The following is a 13,311-nucleotide window of genomic DNA, read 5'->3' on the forward strand; positions in this document are numbered from 1 at the left end:
CAAATTGTGTTTAAACAGATATATGAGTGGAGTTGAGATGATGTCCTCAAGCATTGTTGCTTTTTAAGTAGCTGTAAGTATATATGGCACCCAATCAGTGAGTCCTTCCAATGAAAGGACAGTTAACCATGTGGTATATCTTAAAATTAGTCAGTAACATAACTGTGTAAAGACCATGCCTGAATATCTTGAACTGTTACTTAAACTTTCAATTGTTGTATACAGTCCTACCTTTCTGTCTTGGACTATTCTTAACTAGACTATATGCTCCCTGAGGATAATCCCTGACTTATATTTCTCTACATTTCCCTTTGCCTCCAGTACAGTGGTTTACACATAGCATTTGCTTCCAAAATACCTGCTGTTTAATTGGATGCACTTCTTATTGGCATTTCTTGGGGGCAATTAAGGCACATAAAGTGCCCATAGATAAATGTATCATTATCACTGAGGTGAAGTTGCGGTTCTTAATTTTTTTTTTAAATTATGCATTGGGCCACTTATTTTTTCCCATGTGACACTTACCCTGACTAATTATAGAAGTGAATAGAAAAACATGATTCTCTTCTAAAAAGCTCACTTTACATGCAACATTTTGAGAAATTTAGCTAATATGTCAAGCAGAGGTGATGGTGAGGCTCTAAGTAATAATACAGATTTGACGGAAAATATTTTAAATTAAAGCAAGCTACCTATAAAATTACATAAACATAAATATGCATTTCCCACAAACACATATTTGCACATCCTTAAATTTAAATTAATGCAAAGAATATATATATTCTTTTGTTCTGGTGCAATACAACTGATGAAGACTAATAAATGAATAAATAAAGCACTGAGTGCCCATATCAATGTCTGCTCAATTCTGGTCAAGGAGGTGAAGTGAAGTTTCCCTTAGAGTCAGAGAATGTAGTGGATGAAAAGGATGGGAATAGCTGGGGGGATTTCCTGAGGCCATTGCAGACCAGCTCACACACCATTAAGAGGCTCATTTTCATGAGACTTTTGGTTGCATTTGTAACACTTGCCGTGGGTCCCCTAGAGCATTAAGTGCCACATCACAGCACTACAAGCATAGGACTAAATGTGAGAAGGTACGTTACAAGGTTCTTTTTCTTTCAGACCTAAATATCCAGGAGTTTGTAGATATTTTCAAGACCATTTTTTCCTGTTTTCCTTCTCCTACCAGTCCCTACACACTCCTTTCTATAGGATTACGTGGAAAGGACTTTTTCTTTTTAGTAAAAATATGAATTCCTATACTTCTGAAATATGACCAATTGCAAAACCTGTGGATTAGTACTGTTAATTATTACCATAGATAGAACATATTTCATGAAAAAGAAAAGAAAACCTGGGTCTGACTGCTAAGTTTGTTCTGGGTTAAGGATTTAGCCAGCTTGATATTTGTTCTCTATTAGACATAGTGCATATTAATTGGTACATATTTTAACATTTCACCACTGCATTAAATTACTAATTTGAAATTATTAGCTGGTACAGCCATGTTCCCCCCCCTCCCAGAAACAGTGCCACCTGTTTTTTTCTAAGTTTGGTTCAAAACAAAAAGTCTGGCATCTAATTTGTCAAGACAACAAATGTGAAGTTCAGAAAAAGAATAGGAATCATGAAAAGGATGAGATTCTATCTCAAAATGATTAGGGAGAACAAAACTCACTTAATCCTCAAAGCAAATATAAAAGATAAGGCCTTCCTGTTATAGATGAAGCAGCTGAGGCTCAGAGAGGCTGAGGGAGCTCCCCAGTACGCAGTTAAGAGGTGGCAGAGCTGAGTGCCAAACCCCTGTCTGACAAAGCTTGTTCTCTGTTTTTAAAAAATTTTTCTTTCTATTAAAGTATAGTTGACATACAATATTATGTTAGTTTCAGGTGTACACCATAGTGATTTGACATTTATGTACCTTATGATGTGATCACTAGAAGCCTAGTAACCATCTGTCACAGCACTGAGTTACTACATTGTTGACTACATTCCCTCTGCTGTACAGAGCATCCCATGACTGGAAGTTTGTATCTCTTATGTCCCTTCGACTTTTTTGCTCATCCCCCATCTCCCTCTCCACTGGCAACTATCAGTTTGTTCTCTGTATGTTCTCTTTTCTTTTACACACTCCAGCCCACACATTTAAGGTCTTTGGCTATTCAGGAGTTTCTTTGGAATCTGCCATCAGGTTCATACAGTGAAATAACAATTACAACAATTATAATAATTGTTAAATATATAGGTATATGTACTATCTATTAAGTATATACATGTACTTAACAGACATATGATTATATACACTATGTATTTTTCATATATATAAATACTTAAGAGCCAATACTTATTAGCACTTCAAGTGTCAGATATTATTTGAAGCACTTTATTATTTATTAATTAGTATTTAGTACTATATATTTAGCTCTCCTAACATCTCTATAAGGTAGGAATTATTATCATCCAGTTTTACAGATGAGAAAATTAAGGCATACAACTTATAAGTGGCACAGCCCACGCTACTTTCTATTCCCCTTCCTCTTTCATGGACCTTTTACTATTTGTTACCTCTTGATAATATTTGACCCCTGGCCTATTCTTTAGTAGAAGGTGAAACATTTATATGATCTGAAGAAAAACCAGAGTACGGCCTATTCTTTTAAGGCTTTATTCCTCTTAGGTGATAATGAATAGATCTTAGAAGGTGGGAGAACTCAACTATTAACTAGTCAACAGTTTACTTGCTAGGAAAAAAAAACAAAAGACACAAGTTAGTGGAAAATCCCCATTTGTAAAGGAGAAAGGCCCCAAAGTCAGATCTTATGGCCTGGAAAATAGGGGAGACACTTTGGTTGGGTGAACTTTCTGGGTCTTCCAAATTATAACACATATACAACCATCAATATATAAACCCACTTTCACTCAATATACGAGGCCTGTCCAGAAAGTATAAAGCCATGTCCTATGAAAAATAGACACTTATTAAAGAAGAAACAAGATACAAGAGACATTGTACACAGGACAATGATGCCTCAGTCTCCTTCAAAGTAGGCACTTGGGACCTTACACAGTTCTCCCAATTCCCATCAGCTGCCCAGTCACATTTTCCTGAATCTCATCGAAGGTCTGAAATCTCTTTCCTTTCAAAGGTGATTTTAGTTTTGGGAAAAGCCAGAAGTTCCAGGGCAACAAATCTGAGCCATAGGGGGAGCTGAGTCACCTGGGTGATTTGATGTTTCTCCAAAAAAAATCTGCATGGGATGTGATGCATGAGTGGGCATGTTGTTGTGATGAAGCTGCTGATCACCAGTTGCCCATAGCTGTGGCCTTCTGAATCATCCAAATAGTTTCCGTGGAGGAGTGTTCAAGCTTAATGCAAAGTTTGATGCAGATTCGTTGCTCTACTTGCTCAGTCATTTTGAATGTGTTGACTGCACAGTGCACATGCTCACTCAACAGTGTCTACCGCCCCCACTGACTAGTACAGTGAAGTCGTCATTGTCCACGCATGTGCATTTCAGTCCACTCTCCTTGGCTGCCAGGTTCTATCAGTGATGTCGCACAAACTGTTCTCATTATATTAACAATGGTTGGACTTTCTCCAGACCGAATTCATATATTTAATGAGCACGTGCTATGAGCAAAGGACTTTGCTAGGGCCTAATCTCTAGAAAACGGCCACAAAGTTAAGTAAGAAGCCATGAATCTGGTATCTAGGGAGAAAATAAACACCACATAACTAAAATAAAATACAAAACAAAATGAAGTGAATGCCATAACGAGTTGTTAACAAAATTCTGTCAGTTCTGTGGCAGGAGAAACATCATTTGATGACAGACACTGAAAAAAGTTGCTTGAAGAAGCGTAGTGTTTGAGATGGACTCTGGAACATAGGAAAGGTTCCAATAGAATTTGGAGAGATAGGTCTTAGGCAAGGGGCAAAGAATAAAAGCATAAGGATAGAAAAGCACAAAATATATTTGGGGTTGATTTGATTACTTTCTAGAATACTCTAAGGATAATGGTGAGAGTTTGAGGTGTGGGTGGCACATCCAGATGGAAACGTTCAATGGGCAGGTGGAAACCCATGTCCGTAGTACCAGGGTCTGGAGGCTAGGGCTAGATGCTCCAGTCTTCAGGGAGGTGATATAAATGTGTGGCTGCAGCGTTATGGTTCTATAAAACTGGCCACAGACTGCAAGAATGCAGCGATGAGAGAAAGAAAAGAAAACCTACATTCTGTGGGCAAATGAAGGAAGAATGGATGAAGTAGCAAGAAAAGATTATCCATACATCACAAAAACAGATGCTGTGGAGCCCAGAGGTGAAGAATGCTCTCAGTCGGAACAGTCAAATCAGAAACAGTGAAGCTAGTGCTGCCAGGAGGAAGAGGCATATTTAAGAGTTAGAGTCTTCAGGACTAGATTCATCTTTGAAGAATTGCCTCTTGCTCTTTTGCACTCTTTCCCCAAACTCATACAAGCATTCAACTACAACACAAACAAACGTTTTCCCCCCATGGCATTATTAACTTTGAAGCACTCAAACTATATCTGGAAGTTTTATGAGTAAAGTCTGAATTTTCTTGCTTGAGTTTTATTTAAAAGACGACTGACTTTGATGCACAGGTTAATTGTTCCTTGATGGGAGTACAAATTTATTCATATTTAATTCAATGAATACTTTGGGGGACTTTCATTTCTGCTAGGCATTGTGCTAAGTGCTGGGATCAGAAGAATTTCCATAAATGCTTAGATGGGTTTTACCTGTGAGCTTTGCTTCCTGTGGTTGGCACGAAGTTGATGCCTCTGTGATGATGAGTTTCAATTCCAGCCCCTAAGAGTTTCTGTGTTCATATTATTAAGTTGCATATTTATGTGTAATTTTTCTGTTTCAAGATGTTTTCAAAAAGTTTTAAATAATTTTTGGTATGAGCAGAAGGTGCTTCAGAAGAACAAACCAACTCCAGGCCGTCACAGGGACTACTTCTCATTCTTTGCCATGGTGGCAGTCTATTATGTGGGCAAGAATACTTTTTCAAGCATTTCAAATGATCATGGAAATCTTATTCGTGACTGTATCCTCTGAAGAATAAGTGAAGAAGAATAATCAGCTTTAGATGGAGAATTAAAAAATGACTTCAGAATATCTTCCAAATCTTGGGTCAAATGAAGTAAGGAAACCATATGGAAGAGAAACTATAAAGCTACCCTTGGGGCACAAATATGAGATTGTATATGTACATATTTTTCTAATATTGGCCTGAGATATCACTTTAGCATTCTATTGGATATACAAATATTTTTTCTCCCACCAAATACTAATCTTGCTGTATGTATTGTTTTGTACCTATATTCTTTCAGGACATATATTTTTAAGCCCTGAATAGTATTTCATTCCATGGATATAGCAATATATATTTAAGTGATCCCCTATTTTTTTTTGACATTTTGGGGTTACATTTCAATTTTTGTCATTTTCAATAATGCTCTGTTAAGCACCAAGTACTCACAGCTTTTGCTATGCTATTTATTGGGAATAAATTTGGAAGCTTTAAAGCTTGATGCCAAAAGCAAGGAAAAGATACCATCTATCACAAGCAAAGAAAGAAAAGTCAACTGCCTGCAGGAGCCAGGGTGGTGGGGAGAATGAGTGAAGCGGGTGTGGCACAGAGTCTGGGGTGAGGGAGGAAGGCTTTGTCAAACTGGAGAGGAAATGGCTTGTCTGAAGGGAACGGCCACCACTCTGCCAGATACTGGCGCCATGTACAAATGTAGGTCTAACACTGCCAGATCTTCACATTTTCAAGGGAAGCTGAAAATAATCTGGATAGTTTTTGGTGAGATCTCTTGATCTTTAAAAGTTGGTTCAAAGTCTCAAATTATTTTAAAATACTCTTTGTACCAAAAATAATTCTATGGGCTGGCTAGATGCAGCTCATAGGCTCTATTAACCTTCAGATTAAAGAAAGGGAAGCCTGGTATATGGACATATATTTCTAGGTGGTGAGTTAAACCAATGAAGTTTTCCTTCAAGTGTTTCCAGTAACAAGGGAAGCGATGTGGAGAAACTGAACCTCCATACACAAACGTTGGAAGATGGGTCAGTACTGCTCCCCATTTAATCGCCCATGAAAGATTAACCAGAAACTTCTGAAATGTTTCAGCTTCTCAAAGAAACATGCTTTAATTACATAACACTTTAACCCACTGCTCAGTATAATGACATCTAACAATAATTTCCCATCTGAACAAACATTTCCCATTAACATCCACCTGCACTACTTTCTTTCGTAAAGAGGAGGTGGTGTTTGGCTATGCTCTGGTTCTGATTCATGAGAAATCAGCCCAAGCCCAACATTTCTGTTCTTGACAGATTTTGGTTTTTAAATCTGTAGAACACAATGTTTCCCTGGGCTGAGTTCTAGCATGCCAAGTTTTGGCTGGCCACAGACTTTGACATCTGAGTGAAAAATCTTTCAACAATGGCATTTAAACTGAAGAATCAACAGACCTTTAATTATAACACTGCTTGTAATCCCCCCTCCTTTTATCATGATGTTCAAATTGCCTCGAATCACTGACTGCATGGACAGCATGTTATTTCATTTGCCAATGGAAAATATCATAATTTGGAAACTTGGTGGCTTGAGAGTGTGTATTAATTTTTGAAAAATCAGTATTACTTTATTCATCATAAATTAAAGGGGCATATGGAATGAAGGTCAAAATCACTGATTCATTAGGAATAAAAAACAAAAAATACTCAGCATACAATTTTTCAACATATCTAAAATGTTCAAGATTTATTTAGATAAGAGAAACATTTCTACTTGAAAATTAGGCATTAAATATATAGAAATTTGGGGTCTCTTTTTTTTGTGAGGGCTTACTAAATGCCTCCATGAGCTTAGAAATATTCTCCTTATTTCTCCATAAATTGTTAAGTGATCATTTTTTATGGCTTTTTTAAATGACAAAGTCTCAGATTACCCAGTAACAAAATACTGCAACGAATATTAGGAATCCTTTGAATACTTCCTTTTTAGAAAGCAATATTGAAAAAGTGTTTCATTTATATCTAAGTTGTCTATCTAAATATACGTATTAGACAAGTTAGGGTTAAATGTAAATATGGAAAATGTTTATCTCCATGTTTTATACTAGCTATGTAAGTTTTTGTTTGTTTTAAAATATAGAGCTTGGGCCCTGGCTGGTGTGGCTCAGTGGACTGTGCACCAAAGGGTTGCTGGTTCGATTCCCAGTTAGGGGCACATGCCTGGGTTGTGGGCCAAGTCTCCAGGAGCAGGCACTCAAACGACAGCCACACATTGATGTTTCTCTCCCTCTCTTTTTCCCTCCCTTCCCTTCTTTAAAAATAAATAAATAAAATATTTTAAAAAAAGATTATAAAAAATATTCAGCCCGGTTATATGGAAGGTGGGCATAATTTCAGTTTCCTTTCATCTTGAAGAGAAACCACATTCTAGATTTCCAGGAAATGCATTTATTTAGACCAAACAATATGCCACTATTTTATACTAATTTCCATAATATGTCTATAAGATGGGTATCATTAACCTTGGTTAAATTATTTATCTGATTATCAGTTTCCTCATTAATAATAAGGGCTTTGGAGTCTTTTTGTCCATGGACTTTAAATGGTAGAGTTTGGATATAACCCCAGATCTGACTTAAAAGGCTCTGCTTTCTGTTTGGGGGAAGAAAAATACCTCCCAGAAATGTAGACAACTTTTCCCTATGTAATCAACCTTGCTTTCTCAATATAATGTGTTATCATGAGGTCACATTCTTAACGATGTTTAACACTACCTTGTGACTTGGAAAGTCATCATCACCCAGAGTATAAAATTCACATTGTAAGTACAGGTACAGAAGTCGTAAGTCTCTGATTTCGTGTAGCAGACCTGGTTTCAAATCTTGCCTTTATTATTTGCACAAATATGCCATATTTATAAAATTATGTCCTGTCTTTGTTCAGAAAACATGGTCTCTATCATCATCTACTTTGTGTATGAACTGTAGAAGAAAAGGTCAGGTACAGGAAACTAGTTCTGACTAGTACGTAACACTCAGGAATTACATCCTGCAAGGCAGAACCAGCAGCGGGAATCCAAAGTTGTCGACGGAAGTGGAGATAAGAAATAATATTAATAATAGTAACTACATGCATTGAACTCTTAACAAAATGTTCCTGATCCTATTTATATATCGTATTTGATCCTCATAATATGCCCATTACATATGAGGAAACAGAGGCTTAGAGATGATAAATAACTCACATGCCTAGTAAGTAGCATCTGATGCCAGTGCTTATGCCTCACTTACTTTACTAAACCATTTCCAGGAACAGAAGAACAAAATCTAAAGAGGTAAATTTAAAGAGCGCTTATAAGATTATAAATGGAAGATGGAACCAAGGCTCAAAGTTTGGAGCAGGAACAGATCAGAAACTAAGGTATGGGTCCAACACGGTGGAGGCCAGCTGGTGTGTGACATACAGGGTTGTCATGTGACATTAAAAGTATGGTGACACGCAGAGTGGAGTGGGGGGGGAGAACAAATGAACCTGTGGGGGTGGTAGATAAGAGAAGTTGAACTGCTTGGCTAATTTCCTAAGTTACTCTCTTTGATAAATGTAAATAAAGCTGTGTGTTTTAGCACAGGGGCGAAGAAGATGTGCCTGGGAGCCCTGCGAACATCTCTGTTCACATGTTAGTGACCGGAGGGGAAATCCCCCGTTGTCTATTAAGCTTCTTTTTAAAAATATAAATATCTCCAGGAGGGTTAAACCTCATTTACACTTTGGATTAAATTACTTTGAAGAGGTTACCAGACCACCTGACTGAGTGTAATTAAAGTCAAATAGCCCCAGTTTGACTGGGGAAAGGTAACGGACAACTGTGGAGCTGAAAGGAAAGAAAGGTAGATGAGGATGAGAGAAGGCTTTCCCTCGGGAAGTGGGAGGGGACCAAATACAATTCTGTGAAAACACTGTGAAGAGCTACATCAGTGTAAAGTAGTAGCAGCATTATTATCATTAGTCCTTCTCTGCATTTATGTCTGGAGTTTTGCTAGTAGCCAGTGTGGAGTCAGAATCACAACTGGTTGCTCATTTCTGATGTAAATATTGAGCAGAATACCCTACCTATATACCCTACCAGAATACCTATAGCAGCACCTCAGTAAATACTTGTTGAGCAAATAAGATGTCAAAATTAGTTTGGAAGCTGGAAACTTTCAGATTTACCAAATTCCACTCTGTTTCTCCAGTCTAGATCACTCCAGCCCAACCTGTCAAATTAGGAAAGTGTTTCCTCGGTGGAAGGAAGAATAAATATAGAAAGTGAAGAAAGAAGTGACACCTCAGTCCTCCTCTTCCCACCTGTGTGGCCCAGGACAGCATGCTCGTGGGCCTTCAGAATGCATCATCTATGAATGCTGATGCACGGCTGTAATAAGGGAGCTAGGTAAAAGTTAAATGATGAAATGTGTGACAGAAAACTGACAAAGAGGTATGTTAAAGATGAGCCCATTAATGAGAATTCTCATCTGCCCCCACTGGAATCTCAACAGGCTCTTTAATTCCACTCTAGATTGATCTATGCTGGATTTCTGCTGTGCTCTGAATATTTGTGTCCCTCAAATTCACATGCTGGAACCCTAACAATCAATGTGATAGTGTTAGAAGGTGGGTGGGGCGGTGGTTAGGTCATGAGAGCAAAGCCCTTCTGAATGGGATTACATCTCTTATAAAAGGGGCCTACAGAGGTCCCAAGTCCCTTCTGCTATGTGAAGTTACAAAGAGAAGTCTGCGACCTGGAAGAGGGCCCTCATGTGAGCACACTGGCATGTGATCTCAGACTTTCAACCTCCAGAACTGTGAGAGAGAAATTTCTGTTGTTTATAAGTCAACCAATCCGTGGTATTTTGTTACAGCAGCCTTGGATGGCCTGGGGCAGTCTGCATAGGTACTTCTGACGTGAGCATGTGTACAATCTGACAGGTACAACCAGAGATAGCACAGGACTACTTGCCCCCGCAAGCATAGCTGGAGTGTTAAAAATCACCTGTGGAGCACAGGTGTAGCGAGTTGCGGGTATGGGGCTAGTCCCCAGGCTGCAGAGGGGCATGCTGTATGTGTGCAGAGCCTTGCCCTCCCTGGTTTTCTGCCCCCTCCAGCTTCCCCCAAGCAATCTTTTACATTTTATAATATCACAGGAGCCTTCTAAACTATAGTGCCTTTCAAATACACTTTGTATCTTACTCCTAACTTAAAGGGGGAAAGAGGAAGTTATACACAAACTAAATTTCACAGTAAATTTATTTCGGATATGTTTTCTTATTTTGGAGTTGTGGCAAAAGAGCCCACACTTTGTCTAAATAATGATAATGCTTTAGGATGTGAGAGCTGGTCTGTTTAGCCCAGTGGTTACTAACCTAGGCTGCATATCAGAATCACCTAGGGAGGTTTAAAAAATGCAGATTCCTGAGCCTTGGCCTCCTCCCTTCCCTTCCCAAGGGATTCAGATATAACGTCAGTTCTAGGTGCTTGCAGCCACTTAGGGAGACCAAGGATCTTATCTTCATTAAACTGATGAGACATGTGAGTTCTGTGGTCTCATGCTCCGGCTGTCTTGTGTTCTGTGGTTGTGCCTTCGAGGGGTCTAGAAAAGAAAATTACTCTGGCATGTCAAGGGTATATTATCCTAAATGCATAAGCACAATGGACAGGGCCCACTTAAGGTAAAGACTGACCTTTCCTGAGGAAGCTGTAGGCACGGGATGTGACTAGCTGCCATGACCTGCCCAGTTAGAAATTTTAACGTTCAGACCATCCTGTGTGGTTACTTTTGGTTACCGAGTTTGTAAGGCCTGTCATGCAGGCCTCCCTCTGAGCTTGTCAGGTTATTATGTGGCCCCCTTTTTGTTCATGCAGGTATACAGTGAAGGGGAGAGCTGCTGGATACATTTATCTTTGAGGCCCAGAGAGGTACATTGACTTCCCTATGGTCACACAGGAATATATTATATGTGAAGATAGACTGTGGATATTGTGAAATTGACCCCATTAGCTATATTCTAAATTTCATTACTTTAGAATATATTTTGTGTATTTGCATGTACAAAGCAATAATACACTCATTTGCAAGCCACTTATGTGGCATTCCAAACATGGCTAAGAACAGAAAGAAAGTGAAAAAGACGTGCAAGCAGCAAAACTGGCATCAGGTAGACCACACCTAGATCCCTGAAGTCTCTCTGATAAGCTCTGCCTCTTGCCTCTTTGTCCTCTTTGTTTCTGAGACAGAAAGAACTCCAACTCTTCATCTCCCAGCCTGGTCTTTCTGCTTTACTGTAGTCTCATGTCTCCAAAAGCCCAGTGGATAGCTCACGATGCCCAGTCAGTACCTCCACTCAGTGTGCTCCTAATTAAATGTGTGCACTCTCCTCCCAAACCTGCTTCTGTTCTGCATCCTCTGCTTCTGTTTATGGCCCCACTCAGGCTCTGAATCAGAGCAATGCCTTTGATGCCTTTCTCTCCCTTGTTCCCCAAATATAATGAATTAATTCTTATTCTGCCATGTCTCATAAATCAGCTCACCAGCTCCGTTTGTTGCCTCTGCCTCTGCCCTAGTTGTCTTTTCCTGGACGACTGTGATAGTCTCCCACCTGATCTGTGTCTTCTGGTCTCTCTCTACTCCAATCCATTATACTCACTGTTGCCAGGTTAATCTTTCTGAGGCACAGCTCTGATGATGTTACTCTCCTACTAAAAACTTTCAACAGCTCCCCATTGTCTACTGAATAAAGTCCAAGTTCTCTGGCCTGGTAATCAAGTCCTTTCACTTTCTGGTCCCAATCTACTTTTACCACTCTATTTCCCACTACTTGCCTTTACTCACTCCGTGCTCTAGTTAACTTCAACTACTTCTCAGCAGAACCTATGCCCTTTGATTCTTACAGAACATTCAGAAATGATCTTTTTTCTACCTTTGTATGTTCAAGTCCTCCTTGTCTTTCAACACTCAAATCCAGTGTCACCTCTTCTGGTAAAACCCCCAGTTAGCCCTCCTCTGAACTCCAATAATACCTTATCTGACTGAACTACTTTCAGAGAGCACATCACTTTCTCCTCTGGATTTCAGCAAAGTAGGCAGATGCCTCAGCTCTGCTGCTAGATTAAAACTTTTATGAGGGCAGGATTGGCGTCTTATTTATCTGCGTCCCATCCTCGGTGCTGAGTACACAGTGCATTGCTCACAAATATTTGCCAAGTGCATGGGTTAAAGCATGAGCTTTATATGCAACCTAAACAATATTGGTTGGTTGTTTTTCTAGTCCAAAGCAGATGAGAAGTAGTGCATTACAGAAGGAATGAGGATTTTAGAGTCTTGCACAACAAGAAGTAACTTGATAGCTAAAGAAACTAAATTAAAACTATAGAAAGAAGACATGAAAACTAAAAATATTATAGCAGTCTGGTGGTAAATACACACAGAAGCAAATAATCTTACAAAGACCAACTTCTGGCCAAGATGAAGGCATAGTTAGATACACTTTGCCTCCTTGCACAACCAAAAGAAGGACAACAACAAATTTAAAAACAAACAAAAAACCCCAGAACTGCTAGAGAATTGAACTGCATGGAAGTCCAACAACCAAGGAGTTAAGAAACATTCATCCAGACCGGTAGGAGGGGTGGAGAGGACTGGTGGTAAGGTGGTGGCTAGAAGACCAGGTGGGCAAGGTGGCAACTGGCAGTCCCACATTTGCGTGCAAATAAACCAGGAGGAACAACTGGGGAGTGAGATAGACTATGCAACCCAGGGCTCCTGTGTGGGAAAAGAAAGCCTCAAAACCTCTGGCTGTAAAAACCTGTGGGTGTTGCAGCAGGGGAAGAAACTCCCAGCCTCATAGGAGAGTTGGTTGGAAAGACCCACACAGTTCTAGAACAAACACAAACCTACCCACCTGGGAATCAGCACCAGAAGGGCCCAATTCACTTGTGGGAAGCGGGGAAAGTGAGTGAAAGCCCTCTAGGAGCAAGTAGAATTGTTCCCTCTCTGACCCCTCCCCCACATACAGCACCACAACACAGCAATGTAGGTTGCACTACCCTGGCGAATATCTAAGGCTATGCCCCTTACAACGTAACAGGTGAGCTGAGACAAAGAAATATGGCCCAAATGAAAGAACAAATCAAAAGTCCGAAAAAAGAACTAAGTGACGAGGAGATAGCCACCCTATTAGAGTTGAAAACACTGGTTATCAGGATGTTCAGAGAAAT

At 39.5% G+C, this 13,311-nt stretch overlaps 1 protein-coding gene across 34 annotated transcripts in view; it reads right to left on the reverse strand.

Moving 5' to 3' along the window:
- Nucleotides 1-13,311, reverse strand: part of ZBTB20 (zinc finger and BTB domain containing 20) — an 830,054-nt gene that overhangs the window by 157,533 nt on the left and 659,210 nt on the right. The gene's annotated exons all lie outside the window — the stretch shown is intronic.

Source organism: Desmodus rotundus, chromosome 2, assembly GCF_022682495.2.
Source record: "Desmodus rotundus isolate HL8 chromosome 2, HLdesRot8A.1, whole genome shotgun sequence".
Lineage (NCBI taxonomy): Eukaryota > Metazoa > Chordata > Mammalia > Chiroptera > Phyllostomidae > Desmodus > Desmodus rotundus.